Source organism: Talpa europaea (genome assembly GCF_964194135.1).
Source record: "Talpa europaea genome assembly, chromosome: 10".
Lineage (NCBI taxonomy): Eukaryota > Metazoa > Chordata > Mammalia > Eulipotyphla > Talpidae > Talpa > Talpa europaea.
In genome coordinates, this window is record NC_140077.1 from 74159787 (window position 1) to 74177162 (window position 17376).

Here is a 17376-nt window from a genome sequence, read left to right on the forward strand (position 1 = left end):
GGACTGATCCCAGGTAGGGGGTTCAGAGCAGCAACCACCTCCGGAAAGTCAGTATCTTGTGAGCCCACTAGTACCCCACAAATCAGCTGCCACTGAGATTTGCTAGAGTGAAAGAAAACTGTTTAACCATTTTGCTTGCCCCGCCAAGGATCTGAAAGCCTGAATTCTCCCCATCAAAAGGGTTCTTTGCCTTGCAAGCTACAGAGTAGGAAGCGTAAAGAATCAACTATATTCAAATAGGTCCTGTAATTCCTTCCCCTTTTGGGCAGCCCTAGCTGGACACTTTCCCTGGACACCAGACACTCAACTCTTTTTTTCTGGGGAAAAAATAAGGATTTATCTTATTTTTTAAAATTTATTTATGCATAGAAGAACTGGGTGAAGGCAAGAGGTTCAGGGGGTGAGAGGATTCACCAGAGAAAGAGTGGGGAGCAGAACAGGTGGATCTACTGAAATACACTGCTGAGGGGAGCAGCAGGTGGGACAGGAGATGTCTGCTGTGCCATGTGGGTAGCTCCCTACCCAGGGATTGAACTTGTGCTGCAGTGACTAGTGACAGCTTGATAGTGCTAAGACTTAGCCCCTGTGCCACCAGGGAGGCCCTGAAAATGTCCTTCTTTTCAACTCTAGAATCTACTAATCGTTCACGAAAATACCTCCTACTGCACTGTTGTTGCTTTGGTTTTCTGTTATTGTGGAAGAGATCTTCATAAGCACACCTATCTCAAATTTTAATGCCATAGAAGAAAAGCACTGACTCTGATCTTCTAGAGTGAAACCTAGCAACACATGATTTTTTAAAATCATAAACACATCACATGGAGGGGAAAACAAAGGTGTAGCAAAAAAATATTCACAGCTCCCCCTCTTGCAAGTTCCTGCCTATACATAGAAAAGAGTAGGGGGCTCCATGCAAAACCAAGAAGTACAGAGAGACTGAAAATCACTCATTCCTTCTAAAATGTTTCTGGACGTATGTATTTTTTTTAAGATTTTTTTTTATTTTTGCATACAAGAACTGGAGTACAGGCCAGAGGTGTGAGTGGTGAGAGGATTCACCAGAGACAGAGCGGGGAACAGAACAGGCAGACTGACTGAAATACACTGCTGAGGGGAGCAGCGGGCAAGACAGGAGAGGTCTGCTGCGCCATGTGGGTTGCTCCCTGGCTGAGGATTGAATTCATGTTGCAGAGGCTGCGGATAGCTCCATAGTGCTGAGACTTAACCCCTGCAGCACCAAGGAGGCCCTGGATTTATGTGTTTCTTTCCTTTTTTTTTTTTTTAAAGATTTTTTCTTTCTCTCTTTCTCTGTTTCTCTCTTCAAGCACTGGTACAGTCAGAAGCGCCGGAGGGTGAGAGGATTCACCAGAGCCAGAGCCGGGAACAGAACAGGCAGACTGACGAAATACACTGCTGAGGGGAGCAGTGGGTGCAACAGGAGAGGTCTGCACGCCATGTGGGACCCTCACCTGTGGCCAGGGATCAAACCGGCGCTGCAGAGGCTGTGGGCAGCTTCATAGCCCAGTGCTCAACGGCTGCGCCACCAGGGGAGGCCCGATTTATGTGTTTCTTAATGCAATAGCTAAAGACCTGCTTTCATCTCTTTTTCTATTTTGCATACTCAGAACTTGAGAGACACAGAAAATATTTACAATATATTCTAATTACAAAAGGTTTTCCACATTCAATGCGGCATTGCCCTGGCCCTCAGCTGTCCTCCTTCTTCTGGCCTCCTCTCCTCGAGGTGACCTGGCACCTCCAGGGTCCCACCTGCCCTTTACTCTTCCTCTGCCTCAGTTCTCTCCGGGTAGCTCAGTTTCATCCTTCTAGTTGTGGCCAGACCTGGGGGTTATTTCACAAAGGCAGGAAGTGCTATGGGGTCCTGGGCAATTTCCTTGCCTAACCCACAGACGGGGAGTTTGGAAAAGCCTAGAGAGCACCTAGTAGGCTTTAAATTCTCACATTCTAGGGCCTCCCCAGTGGCGCAGCGGGTTGAACGCAGCGCTATGAAGCTGTCCACAGCCTCTGCACCTCCGGTTCAATCCCGGCTGGCTGGTAATGGTCCCACATGGCACGGCAGACCTCTCCTGTCTTGCCTGCTGCTTCCCTCAGCAGTGTATTTTAGTCAGTCTGCCTGTTTTGTTCCCCACTCTGTCTCTGGTGGATCCTCTCACCCCCCATATCTCTGGCCTCTACCCCAGCTCTTGTATGCATAAGTAAATAAATATTTGAAAAAATATATATATATAAATTCTCACATTCTAAACAAAGGCAGCCCCCAGGGGACCGGATCGGTGAGGAACTCTAGCACCACGGGCAAGGTGCCTCTGCCTGGAGACACCACAGCAAGTGGGAATTGGGAATTTTCTAGCCAATCAGCTTAAACCTGTAAGTCAAAGTCTCTGAGGGGGACACTCTGGGACCAAATGGGGGAATGAAAAGCAGTGCCTGGGTTAGGCAGGTGCAGAAAGCACAAGCCAGCTGTTCCTGTGAGGGCTGGGAGGCCCTCCCTGCAGCAGTGGGGTGCATACGTTAGCATCTGCACTTTGGGGGCAACCTGTTCATCCCAACATCACAAATCAAGGCAGAGCTCAGATGATGTATTTAAATCCATGGGATAGGAAAGCTGCTTGGTGCAGTGACAGATGTAACATCCTTTTTTTTTTTTTTTAAATTTTTTTTAATCTTTTTTTTTTTTTTAAGATTTATTTATTTATTTTATAGAAGCACTGGATACGGTCAGAAGCGCGGGAGGGTGAGAGAATTCACCAGAGCCAGAGCAGGGAGCAGAGCAGACAGAAGGACCGAAGTACACTGCTGAGGGGAGCAGCGGGCGGCAGGAGAGGTCTGCGTGCCATGTGGGACCCTCCTCCGGTGGTGGCCGGGGAGCAGCCAGGTATCAAACCAGCGCTGCAGAGGCTGTGGGCAGCTTCGCAACCCAGCACTCAATTGCTGCGCCACCGGGGAGGCCCAGATGTAACATCCTTGAAGCAAGACATGAGGAACCGCTGGGTTCATATCTTCCAGACCTGCAGAAATTTCCAGGCAATACAGATGTAGGACCTAAGTGCTCGGGTCTATGATGCTTGGTCCATGCATTGAGAGGGGAACGTTATTCTAGTTTCATAGAACACTTCACTGTTCAGAAAGTTTGTATGCATTCTCTGATTTCATCCTTGTGATAATCTTATGTGGTGGCCTTCCCCCCCACCTTACAGAACAGGACACTAAGGCTTGCCGAGAGGAAGGTATATGGAGATCGAACAATTCCAGTGACACAGTAGCCGGGCCTTCCGCTGCCTAATTTGGTCTTTGTTGCACTACCCAGTGGTTCTCAGATGGTTTTTCAAGACCTTTAACAATTCCATGGAGGTGGTTGCGGAGATTCTACTACAGGTCGGAAACTTCAAATCACTGCCTAGTCATGGCTGAGCCAGGTGCAGACCTTTGATTCCGAGGACATTCGACTCCCTCAGCTGTCCCCAGAGGGTTGTTAGCCTCACTTCCCCCCACCACAGTGATGAGGCGGGATAATAACAGAGATGGGACCCCGCCTTGAAACCAAACCTCGTGTCGGTGAGAATCCCAGCCTGGCAGGCTGTGGTGAGAGACAGGCTCAGCGAAAGGAAGTCTGTTACTGATGCTCCGTGCTTTTAGGTGATAAGGCAACCGTTCATCTTCCTGTGGAAGAGCTTGAAGTGCTTTCACAGTTATGAATTAAATGCTCCCAGATTGGTTTTCAAAATTCTCTTAAAACCTCTAGTTCCTGACTTATTATAACTTCCTGCGCCAGCAGTTCTGACACATTTCCACAGTGACCACTCTGACATAAGGCGGGGTTTGCTCGCAGTCGGAACCCCCTTCCTATGTTTGAGGAATTCCCTGTCATTTGAACCTGAGTAAAAACAGGGCCAGCGTCCCGCTCCAGAAGGGCAAGGCCCAGCTACTTACTTTCCCGGCACCTCTAGCAGCTGGGGGCTGCATGAGCTGTGGGCCTGGACAACTGGACATGCCCACCTGGGATTTTTACTCAAGAAACAGTAAAGCAGAGAAAGAAGTAGGAAAACAATATTATCTTAACAACTGCTGTCCCCAGTTTCCACACCAGGAACGTCACGCGGGGCCAGTGCTGGCCCGAGCAAAGCTTCATCACACCGGCTGTGCCATCCCATCTCCACCTAGAGCCATTTTCAGAGATTGAGTCTCCATCTTCTGGACTCCATCTCCTTTGCTTGCTCAGGTCCAACCCTGAGACATCTTTGAGTCTTCTTCGCACCTCTGTTACCCAATTCATCAAGAAATTCTGGAAAGTGGCCTACCTCTTCTACTGGTGCCGCCTTCTTCCTCGCTGGACCACTGTGCTGGTCTCAGCTGGTCTCCAGGCTTTGCCTTTGTTCCCATCCAGTCCCATGTCCACACGGTAGTTTGTGATTTTTTAAAGTCATGAATCAGGTCATGTCACTCTTGTGCTCAAAACCAGCTCCTTGTAGTTCCTTAATGTTTATCTTACTCAAAATTCAATCGGAAATACTTAGCAAGGTCGATATGATTGTCCCCTTGCTTGAGACTTTTCTGATCTTATCTCCTATCTCTTCTTCACTTGCTTGTCTGCTCTGGCCACACCAACCTCCCTGTCATTCTTCAAAATGCTGAGCAGGGGCCTCCCCAGTGGCGCAGCGGTTTAGTGCTGGGTTTCGAAGCTGCCCGCGGCCTCTGCAGCGCCGGTTTGATCCCCAGTCGCCGGGCGAGGGACCCACATGGCGCGCAGGCCTCTCCTTCTGCCCGCTGCTCCCCTCAGCAGTGTACTTCATCAGTCTGTCTGTTCTGTTCCCTGCTCTGGCTCTGGTGAATTCTCTCACCCTTCCACGCTTCTGACTGTACCCAGTGCTTGTATAAATAAATAAATCAATCTTTAAAAAAAAAAACAAAAACAAAATGCTGAGCACACTCTTGATGCTGGACCTTCAGCTTTGCTGTTCCGTCTTCCTGAAACACTCTTCCCACAGTGACCAGCTTCTTTACTTCACTCAGGATTTTTTTTTAAGATTTATTTTATTTATTTATACATAGAAGAACCACTGTGTAGGACAGAGGTACGGGGAGTGAGAGAATTCACCAGAAACAAAGTGGCGAGCAGAACAGGCAGATCTACTGAAATACACTGCTGAGGGGAGCAGCAGGAGAGACAGGAAAGGTCTTCTGCGCCATGTGGGTAGCTTCCTGGCTGGGGATTGAACTCGTGCTACAGTGACTGGTGATAGCTTCATAGTGCTGAGACTTTAACCCCTATGCCATCAGGGAGACCCTTCAATCAGGATTCTTAAATGCTGACTTTACCAGCTAGTGCCTGGTCCACCCTATCTAAATTAGCACTCCTCTGCCAGATCCTTTCTTTTTTTTCAAATATCGGAATCACTCATCTTTATTTTTCTCTTCAGCACTTGAAATGAAACATATTTATGCATTTGTTTATTGGCGATTTCCCCTACTACAATGTAAACTCCTGGAGAAAAGGGACTTGGTTGTCTGCTATGTACCCAGGGTCTAGAGTGCTGAGCACATGGTGGGAGCAGAATAAAAATACATTAAGTAGATGTGTTGACCAAATGTGGTAACCATTTTGCCTAAATCAGTCATAGTTGGTATCTGTTTCTTACTACTAAAACACCTTAGACCAGATAGACATAATGTAGGATTCAGAATATTGGGAATTAATTTTTTTTAATGATTTATTTACTTACGCATACAAGAATTGGGGTACAGGCCAGAGGTGCAGGGCAGTGAGAGGATTCACCAGAGACAGAGTGGGGAGCAGTGGGCAAGACAGGAGAGGTCTGCTGTGCCATAGGTGGGTTAGCTCCGGAATTCATGCTGTAGTGGCTGGCATTAGCGTCACAGCGCTGAGACTTAACCCCTTCACCACCAGGGAGGCCTCAATTAACTTCTCTTGAACTCACTTGGAAAATGACAGGGCTATGTCAAACTTACTTCCTATTCAAAAACATGGAAATTCTCTCAGCTAGCCCATATTTCTTGTGAAATGACATTATACTATCTCCTTAAGTATCTATTTTCCTTCTCAAAGACAAAACAACATTTCTCTTCGGTCTAATGATATTTTATCAATGGTGAGTCTTGCAATTTTCCCAATAATAGTCTAATTTTGATTCATTCCACAAATGTTTGTTGAGTGCATAGTATTAGGCCTTTTGCAATCATCAGAGCCAGTTAAGCATTCTACTTGAGTCTGTGGCTTCTGCATTTGGTGCTAGGCCTGAAATCAGCAAGGCTGACAGTTGCAAAGGGGAGACAGACATGATGCGGGGACCAAAGGACAAATTGGACCCTTCGGGATAAACTCAAACTGTGTGTCTCTCCACTCTTTCTACTCTAAATGCCACAGATGATCTGCAGAATAAGCTGGTATTCCTGTGTCCATACTTGGCCCAGGGTTTGGAGGAGACGGAGGAGATCCAATGGGAGATGGCTACTGCACCAAACCAATGAAATGAGTCAGTTGAGCCACCCACCTGCTTCTGCCCTATGTTGTGCATCAGAGGATAAAATTGGCTATTTCTACCTCCAAAATTTCATACAAATTTCTCTTATGGATAATTCGAACCAAGAAATATACAGGGAAGGAAATTATGGAAAATGTAGTTCCAGTTTAGCTATGTCGACCCAGTTCAAAGCCATCATAAGAAACAAAATACCGGGGACACACTTACATACTTCACCCTTGCTCTTCACCCACCCCAAATTCCCTGTTATTGCAGTTGTTTCTATTATCAGGGTAGGAAAAAAAGAAGAAAAACATTTTCAAAAATCCTTGCAGACTCCAGTGGCACAGCGGGTTGAGTGCAGTGCTGTGAGTCTGTCCACAGACTTTGCAGACCGGGTTCGAGTTCTGGCCAGCCAGGGAGATACACACATGGCGCGGCAGACCTCTCCTGTCTTGCCCACTGCTCCCCTCAGCAGTGCTTTTGATCCGTCTGCCTGTTCTGTTCCCCACTCTGTCTCTGGTGAATCCTCTCACCCTCCCATGCCTCTGGCCTGTACCCCAGCTCTTGTATAAATAAATAAGATTTTTTTTTTTAAAGATTTATCCATTTATTTATACAAGCACTGGGTACAGTCAGAAGCGCGGGAGGGTGAGAGAATTCACCAGAGCCAGAGCGGGGAGCAGAGCAGGCAGAAGGACCGAAGCACACTGCTGAGGGGAGCAGCGGGTGGCAGGAGAGGTCTGCCCGCCATGTAGGACCCTCCTCCGGTGGCAGGGGAGCAGCCGAGGATCGAACCGGCACTTCAGAGGCTGCAGGCAGCTTCGCAACCCAGCGCTCAACCGCTGCGCCACCGGGAGGCCCATAAATAAGATCTTTTTTAAAAAAAAATCCTTGCAGAGAAAATTTGGAAACCTTATTTTAAGACATAAAATTAAGGAAAAAAATATACCACGATCATGGATGGGAAAGGTCAATATTGAAAGTCAATTAAAGTGTGTTAGGCCTAACTAATCTAAAAATCCAATGAAAATCCCGTTAGACTTGTTTTATAGAATTTATACTTCACATGAAAGATTAAAGGGAATAGCCAGGACAATTACAAGAAGGACAAGGTATCAGATATCAAGATATCAGATGTCAAGACCTATAAAAAGACACATTAAGATCTGTGGTACTGGTAAAAGGGTTGTAAAGGCTGCCAGCAAACAAGAAAGAGACCATGGTACAGACCATCCAAATATGACTGAGGGCCTCCCCTGGTGGCGCAGGTGGTTGAGCGCCGCACTGTGAAGCTGTCCGCAGCCTCTGCAGCGCCTGTTCGATCCTGGCCTGCAGGCAAAGGTCCCACATGGTGGGGCAGACCTCTCCTGTCACGCCCGCTGCTCCCCTCAGCAGTGTATTTCATCAGTCTGCCTGTTCTGTTCCCCGCTCTGTCTCTGGTGAATCCTCTCATCCTCCCGTGCATCTGGCCTGTACCCTGGTTCTTGTATAAATAAATAAATAGCCTCTGGCCTGTACCCCGGTTCTTGTATAAATAAATAAATATTTTTTAAAATTAAAAAAATACGATTGAGGTGTATTAAAAATGTTGTAGCAAAAAATTTATGATTAAAAAGTATACATTAAAATAATTAATAACCCTAATTGAAAAAATTTACAATGGATCTTTATTTTACATCTTATGCATAAAGAAAAATTCAGGGGCCTCCCTGGTGGCACAAAGGGTTAGGATGCAACCTATGAGGCTATCCACAGCCACTGCAGCACAAGTTCGATCCCCAGACAGGGAGCTACCCACATGGTGCAGCAGACCTCTCCTGGCTCGCCTGCTTCTCCCCTCAGCAGTGTGTTTCAGTCAATCTGCCTGTTCTGTTCACCACTCTGACTCCGGTGAATCCTCTCACCCCCATACCTCTGGCCTGTACCCCAGTTCTTGTATGTATAAATAAATAAATGTTTTTTTTTTAAAAGAAAAATCCAGATAGACAGCAGATCTTAAAATATTTTAGAAGAGAATAGTGGAGAATATTTTTTATGACATTGGATATAGACCTTAAAGAAAAAGAATAATAATTTTGAAACTATTGTAACTTCTTTAAAACAGGACACCACAGGGCCTCCCTGGTGGTGCCAGGGCTTAAATACAGCACTGTGAAGCTATCCACAGCCTCTGAAGCATGAGTTTGATCCCTAGCCAGGAGTTACCCACATGGCACAGCAGGCCTCTCTTGTCTCACCCACTGCTCCCCTCAGCAGTATATTTCAGTCAGTCTGCCTTTTATGTTCCCTACTCCGTCTCTGGTGAATCCTCTTACCACCACCCCCTGCACCTCTGGTCTGTTCCCCAGTTCTTGTTTGCATATATAAATAAATCTTAAAAAAATAAAATAAAATAAAACAGGACACCATAAATAAAGTGAAAACAGGCCATTGGCGAAGAGAATATAATTGTATTAAATACAAATGACAAGGAGTTAATAATGAGAATATCTAAAGAACCCCTACAAATCAATAATAAAATGAAGAATAACCTACTAGAAAAATGGGCAAAAGATAAGTTCAAGCAATTCACAAAAGAGAAAACCTCAAATAGCCAATAAACATAAGAAACCTAACCCTTCTACTAAAAAAGGAAAAGTAAAACAACAACACCTCCCACACCTCTGGCCTGTACCCCAGCTCTTGCATAAAAGCAAGTACTAGTAAGATTGTGAAAAACTAGAACCAGTTAGCAGAAGGTAAATTGGTACAAACACTTTAAGGAATAATTTGACAATGAGTAATAAAGTTAAAGATGCATGTAACATGTGACCCAACAATTCTATTCCTAGATATAAATATTCTATAGAAATTGTATGTGTACATGCAAGGAGAAATTTACCAGAATATTCATTGCAGCATTTACGTGCAATGAAAATGCACGTAACAACCCAAATTGGTAACTAAATAAATATAAGTTGCAATATAGTCATTCACTGAAAATCATTCAATAGTTAAAGTTAATGTCCCAGAGTTACATCAACATAGATAAATATAAAAATAATCTTCAATGGAAAAGCACCCTGTAGAGCCTCCCTGGTGGCGCGAGGGGTTAAGACACAACCTATGAAGCTATCTGTAGCCACTACAGCACAAGTTCCATCCCCGGCCAGGGAGCTACCCACATGGCACAGCAGACCTCTCCTGTCTCGCCTGCTACTCCCCTTAACAGTGTATTTCAGTCGATCTGTTCTGTTCCCCACTCTGTCTCTGGTGAATTCTCACCCCCTACACCTCTGGTCTGTACCCCAGTTCTTGTATGCATAAATAAATAAATCTAAAAAGAAAAAAAAAGAAAGAAAAGTAGTCTGTAGAATCTATAGTAAATGTCAGGGTACAGTCAAACAAGGTTAAAAAGCAAGCCCCACCGCTGACTCAGCAGGTGGGTTGGGAGGCTGGAATGGATAAGGGAATGGTTAAGGCTGTCTCGGGGACAAGGACATAAAACTGATCACCAGGACCAGAAGGACAAGCCCGGCAACAGGAACCAGAAGCAGAGGCCAGAACATGTTTCTGTGTCAAAGGCCAGTACCAGAGACCAGACATCCCAGCAGATAACTGGTGCAAACTGATGCCCCAAGTTAGAAAGTCCACGAAAACAAAGTATAATATAAAGGAGGGCCTCAAATCCTCCTTAGCACATAGACGTCTCCCATCTCACCTGCTGCTTCTCTTAGCAGCATATTTTTTTTTTAAGATTTATTTATTTATGCGTACAAGAATTGGGGGATAGACCAGAGGTGCAGGGAGTGAGAGGATTCATAAGAGAGGGGGGGAGCAGAACAGGTGGATTGACCGAAATACACTGCTGAGAAGAGCAGCAGGGAGACAGGAGAGGTCTGCTGTGCCATGTGGGTCAGCTCTCTGGCTGGGGATCAAACTCGTGCTGCAGTGGCTGGTGATAGCTTCATAGTGCTGAGACTTAACCCCTTGTACCACCAGGGAGGCCCTAAGTGCTTTACATTTACTAATTTATATTAATGAAGAATCTGGGACACACACACTTAAGTAACAAGCTCAAGTGACACAGAGCATAGAGCCAGGATCTGACTCCTGAGTCTGTGTTCTTAATCCCACAGCTATACATAGATAACATAATTTCCTCTGTAGAGCTTTCTCTTTTCTTTCCAAAGAAAACAGAATTTATATTCCTCTCATCTCATGAAAACACTCCATTTTATTTTATTTTATTTTATTTTATTTTATTTTATTTTATTTTATTTTTAAAGATTTATTTATTTATACAAGCACTGGGTACAGTCAGAAGCGCAGGAGGGTGAGAAAATTCACCAGAGCCAGAGCGGGGAGCAGAGCAGGCAGAAGGACCGAAGTACACTGCTGAGGGGAGCAGCGGGCGGCAGAAGAGGTCTGCGCACCATGTAGGACCTGCCTCCGGTGGCTGCAGCAGCCGGGGATTGAACCGGTGCTGCAGAAGCTGCTGGCAGCTGCGCAACCCAGAGCTCAACTGCTGCGCCACTGGGGAGGCCCAAAAACACTCCTTTTTAAACAAGTAGAGTCAGTGCTGGGATTCAGATCCAGGCATACCTGACTCCTTTACTTCACCACACTGAGAAGCAGCAGGGGTGGTAAGAGACACTAGACAGATTCTGTGAAATCCCAGACTAAGATCTTTGTGCTGGTGCCATCCCATACTTTCACAGTTGTGTAAAAGAAGGAACATTCTAGCTGTGTTGCTTTGAGTGGTCAGAACTGAAGAGTTTCAGTCTATATCTTTAAGAAATGGGCGTTCATGGAAAACTCACTTGCACTCAGTAATAGGAGGAAGTGTATATAGTAGAGGCAGGTGCACTCACAGGAGCAGAAATCAAAGGCAAGAAGAGCACAGAGAAGTCAAGGAGTTGGGAAATTGACTCTGGGGTCACTGCCCTCACCCCTTGAGCTTCATTTACTCATCCCAAGTCTAATCCATTCCCTTCTTGCTAAGCAGTCCCTGAATCTTTCTTTCACTGTCTATTTCCACTGTTTGCCCTAGATCTCCTCCTCTCATGGTGAATGCTTTCCATGACAGTGAGCGCCTGTGTATTCTCACGGCTCCCATTCCACATTTACTTCATAAGGTCGATAAGAGAAGAAACCAGAAGACCAGATTTGAGAAAGAAGGCCACGCATCGAGTTTGAGCTGTTACAGGCTACCTAAGAGATGCTGAGATGGGTAAATTTGGCCTGCTGAGCCAGGGAGGTATTGGCCTATTGAGCCAATGTGAAGCTTTTGATCTGTATGTGTGGTGTGAGGCATGAAGAAGAGCAAGCCTGGGCTAAAGATGTGGACTTGGAAGTCACTGGTCCGTAAGTGGCAAGTGCTCTGAACTGAGGCCAGGAAACTCTCTAGTACCCTCATTTCTTGCTCGTGCAGGGTAGCATATTACAGTGGTGAAGATGTGTACGGGCCTTGCAATCTGATAGAGTGGCATTAATAGCTAAATACTGGGCTAAACAGTCAAACAATTTAATAGCTAAACTAACTAGGGCATGTCATTTAGTGTTCTTGAATCTCTGTTTCCCATTTTTAAAGTGGAGCAATTATTTGAAGATTAAAAAAAAAAATGAAGGGCCTCCCCTGTGGCGCAGCGATTGAGCGCTGGGTTGCGAAGCTGCCCATGGCCTCTGCGGCGCCAGTTCGATCCCCAGCTGCTCCCTGGCCACCGGAGGAGGGTCCCACATGGCGTGCAGACCTCTCCTGCCGACCGCTGCTCCCCTCAGCAGTGTACTTCGGTCCTTCTGCCTGCTCTGCTCCCCGCTCTGGCTCTGGTGAATTCTCTCACTCTCCCGCGCTTCTGACTGTACCCAGTGCATGTATAAACAAAACAAACAAACAAACAAATAAATAAATAAAACATGCCTCTATTAAAAAAAAAAAAATGAAACTGGGCCTCCCTGGTGGCACAAGGGGTTAAGCACCGCACTATGAAGCAATCCACAGCCTCTGCAGCGTGAGTTCAATCCTGGCTGGCCAGGGAGCTGCCCACATGGCACAGCAGACCTCTCCTGACTTGCCCACTGCTCCCCTTTGCAGTGTACTTTATGGTTAATCTGCCTGCTTTGCTCCCCACTCTGTCTCTGGTGAATCCTCTCACCCACTGCATCTCTGGCCTGTACCCCAGCTCTTGTATGCATTAATAAATAAATCTTAAAAAAAAAAAAATGAAACCATGGGCCCCTTCATGGCCTAGGGATTAAGTCTCAGTGCTATCATTCCTAAAGACTGAGTTCCATTCCCAGCCACCGAGCTAAGCCACCTATGGTGCAGCAAACCTCTCTTGTCTCACCTACTGCTCCCCTCAGCAGAGTATTTCAGTAAATCCACCTGTTCTGCTCCCCACTCTGTCCTTGGTGAATCCTCTCACCCCCCGCACCTCTGGCCTACACCCTAGTTCTTCTACAAAATAAATATATACATGATGAACATCTCTTTAAAAAAATAATGAGACCTGGGCCTCCATGGTGGCACAAAGGGTTAAGCACCCCACCATGAAGCAATTCGCAGCCTCTGTAGCTCAAGTTCGATCCCCGGCTGGCCAGGGAGCAACCCACATGGCGCAGCAGACCTCTCCTGACTCACCGCTGCTCCCCTCAGCAGTGTACTTTGGTCAATCTGCCTGTTCTGTTCCCCACTCTGTCTCTGGTGAATCCTCTCACCTGCCTCCCGGGCATCTCTGGCCTGTACCCCAGCTCTTGTATGTATAAATAAATCAATCTTTTAAAAAAATAATAAAATCAGAGGATACTACTTAATATGCTAACTAAATGCAATGTGATCTCCTGAATTAGATCCCAGAAGAAAAATTAGGGCAAAATTAGTGGGAAAACTGATAACATTTGAAATTTATTTAATAATAATGTACCTGAATTCATTTCTTACTTTTGACAAATGTACCAAGTATGTAAGATGTTAACATTAGGTAAGGTTGGGTGAAAGGATTTTAGTAATTTTCTGTAGTATCTTTGTAACTTCTGTTTAAATATAAATTCCAAAATAAAGCTTATTTGAAACAAACAATCACCAGTATCAAGAGAGTGACTAACATGTTCTTTTACAGTAGTAAAAAATTAGTCACTTTTTTTTTTTAAGATTTATTTATTCATACAAACACTGGGTACAGTCAGAAGTGCGGGAGGGTGAGAGAATTCACCAGAGCCAAAGCGGGGAGCAGAGCAGGCAGAAGGACCGAAGTACACTGCTGAGGGGAGCAGTGGGCAAGGCAGGAGAGGTCTGCGCGCCATGTGGGACCCTCGCCGGCGGTCGGGGATTGAACTGGCACTGCAGAGGCTGCGGGCAGCTTCTCAGTCTAGCGCTCAACCGCTGTGCCACCAGGGGAGGCCCTGTCACTTTTTTTTTAAAGATTTATTTTATTATTTATGCATACAAGAGCTGGGGTACAGGACAGAGGTGCGTGTGTGTGGGGGGGGGCGGGGGGGAACAGGATTCACCAGAGACAAAGTAGGGAACTGAACAGTCAGACTGACCGAAATACACTGCTGAGGGGAGCAGTGGGCGAGACATGAGAGGTCTGCTGCGCCATGTGGGTTGCTCTGTGGCCGGCCGGGGGATTGAATTCGTGCTGCAGAGGCTACGGACAGCTTCATAGGTTGCATCTTAACCCCTTGCGTCACCAGGGAGGCCCTCTGTCACTTTTTTGTGAGGTCCTAGAGACAGGATTCCTCAGGTTTGTAGGAGCAAATACCAGGAAAAAAATATGATATTCAATATATTTATTGAACATAATATGTAAATTGTTCAAATAAAGAGAGCACAATCAGGCCTCCCCGGTGGCGCAGTGGGTTGAGCATGGCGCTATGAAGCTATGCAGCGTGGGTTGGATTCCCAGCTGGCCAGGGAAATCCCACATGATGTGGCAGACCTCTTCTATCGTGCCTACTGCTCCCCTCAGCAGTGCTTTCAGTCATCTGCCTGTTCTACTCCCTGCTCTGTCTCTGGTGAATCCTCTCACCCTCTCGTGCCTTTGACCTGTTCCCCAGCTATTGTATAAATAAAACATAAATCTCTAAAAAAGAAAGCACAATCATACATTTATATAAATTACAATTGCACATGAATAAGAAAATACTTAATAAGCTTTAAATAAAAGAAAGTTTATTTTTCTCACATTGGAAATCTGGATGTATTTGTTGTTCAATGAATCTATCAGGGATTCAGGCTTCTTCTGTCTTTTAATTCTAGTTGGTCAAATTGTTGCTGCTGTTGCTCCAGCAGTTTCATCACAGTTCCAGGCAGGAAGAAGGGGGGGAGAACAAGCAACAAGAGTGACATCTGTGGTGGTGGATGGGTGATTTGTGATGAGTGCACTAAGATCGCAATACCTAATAGGGGTATCCAAATGTTACTTCAATTAAAAAAAAATAGTGGCCCCTGTCCTTTATATAGGAAGGCAAATCTTTCCACAAACCACAAGACAACCTCTTCTTTCTCATTGTCCATACTGAGTTATGTAGCTACTTTCACAGGCAAGGGATGCTGAGAAATCAAGTATATAAGTTTATCAGTCTTTTTTAAAAAATATTTATTTATTATTTATGCATACAAGAACTGGGGCACAGGCCAGAGGTGCAGAAGGTGAGAGGATTTACCAGAGACATAGTGGGGTACAGAACAGATTTACTGAAATACACTGCTGAGGGGAGCAGCGGGTGAGTCAGGAGAGGTCTGCTGCACCAAGTGGGTAGCTCCCTGGCTGGCTGGGGATTGAACTTGTGCTGCAGTGGCTGCAGATAGCTTCATAGGTTGTGTCTTAACCCCTTGCGCCACCAGGGAGGCCTGGTTTACCAGTCTTTTTAAGGGATTATAAACAGGTGTTAACTAGCAAGCTCACTACCTGCTATAATGAAATATAGGATTAGCTACAAAAATATACTATTCTCCTGTTGTTCCAAACACAAGAAAAATTGATTACTGAAGGGGAAACTGAGAAAATTAGTAAATGGTGTCTTATCTCAGAAAAAAATTTAAAAAATAAGAGGGGAGGAGCTAAAACTATTTCTGTTCTCAGATTAGAATTGGAGATATCAGTGTGAATTTATGTTTAATTATACACACATACACATATATACACAGAAATAGTTATGGAGATGTCTACACATGGCTAGTATACACACTTACATTTCCTAGATCCATTCTGCTGAGTCTAGAAGCAGTGATATCCCAGTATCAATGAGCACACCTGAGCCCAGATTTTGCTTTCTAAATCATTCTCCAGTAAAAAGAATCAAGGGGTCATTGAATAAATGATTGATTCAAGGGTCAGGGCAAGGAAAAAAGATGGGTTTCCAGCATGTTTTAGTGACAAAAAGAAAAGATGGCTCAAAAGACTAATGGGGGCATGTCAAAGGGACACAGGAGCCAGCGGAAAGAGCTACCAATGACAGAAGCTGGGACAATTTGAACCATAAAATAAATAGCACAGTATTGGATTAAAATCCAAAGCATGACATAAACAATCATGAATCTATGTGGACACAAATGATTGCATAAAGGGAGAAGAGACAAATACTACTGACAGAAGAACTCCAAGTAATACATGTAGACATTTTCCCTCAAGGTGTGGAGCATAATTGCTCTACCTTGAGTGTGAGCTGTAGTAAGTCACTTGCCTTCAAAGATAGTGTGAAAAGAGAAGAATTCAAGGTTTCAGTTGAGAGACTTGGCCGACACTACCCTAACCAAGTGATCAGGGTTAACTCACCAGCAATGTCATGTTGATAACAGGACTACCCCTAACATCTGTGCCAATACAGCGGGCATAGGCACAGGAGGTTCAGGTCAAAGGTCACAGAAGATTGTAAACAGAGATTTCCAGTCTCATAAGCATCTAATTAAAATCCAAAGATCTTCCTGGGAGAAATATATTGATAACACGTGTATAATTTTTTTTAAAGATTTATTTATTTATGCACACAAGAGCTGGAATACAGGCCAGAGATGCGGGTGGTGAGAGGATTCACCAGAGAGAGAGTGGAGAACAGAACAGGCAGATTAACCATAAAGTACACTGCTGAAGGGAGCAGCGGGCAAGACAGGAGAGGTCTGCTTTGCCATGTGGGTTGCTCCCTGGCCGGCCGGGGATCGAACTTGTGCTGCAGAGTCTGTGGATTGCTTCATAGTACAGGGCTTAACCCCTTGCACCAGCAGGGAGGCCCGATGTACAATTTTTAAACACACTATAACCTTCTTTGCCTTTTTGATGGGGCTTTTATTATAAATTTAACAGAATAAGTCCTCACTAAACGTTGTGAATAGGTGCTTGAAAACTGAATTTAAGTGAAATGACATTTAAGAAACCAATTTTACCTTAGGTCAATTGATAAAAATAAGAGATAAGGTATCTTTACCTTATCTTCTTGAGAAAGGTAAACTTACTGATTGTTTCAATAGTTTAAAAAAGAAAGCATAATAAAATTCAGCAACATACTCATTAAGAGCAAAGATATATCCTACCAGCATTAACCACATTGTAAAGACTGAGGGAAAACAGCCTCTCTGGTGGCCTAGGGAAAGTCTCAGCCCTATCGCCATGAAGACCTGAGTTCTATCCTTGATCAGGGAGCTGACCCACACGCCACAGCAGACCTCTCCTGTCTTGCCTGTTGCTCCCCTTAGCGGTGTAGCTCAGTAGATTCACCTGTTCTGCTCCCCACTCTGGTGAATCCTCTCACCCCCTGCACCTCTGGCCTACACCCCTGTTTTTCTCTACATAAATAAATCTTAAAAAAAAAAAAAGCTAGGTAGGCCTCCCTGGTGGCACAAGGGGTTAAGCACAGCACTATGAAGCAATCGGCAGCCTCTGCAGCACGAGTTCGA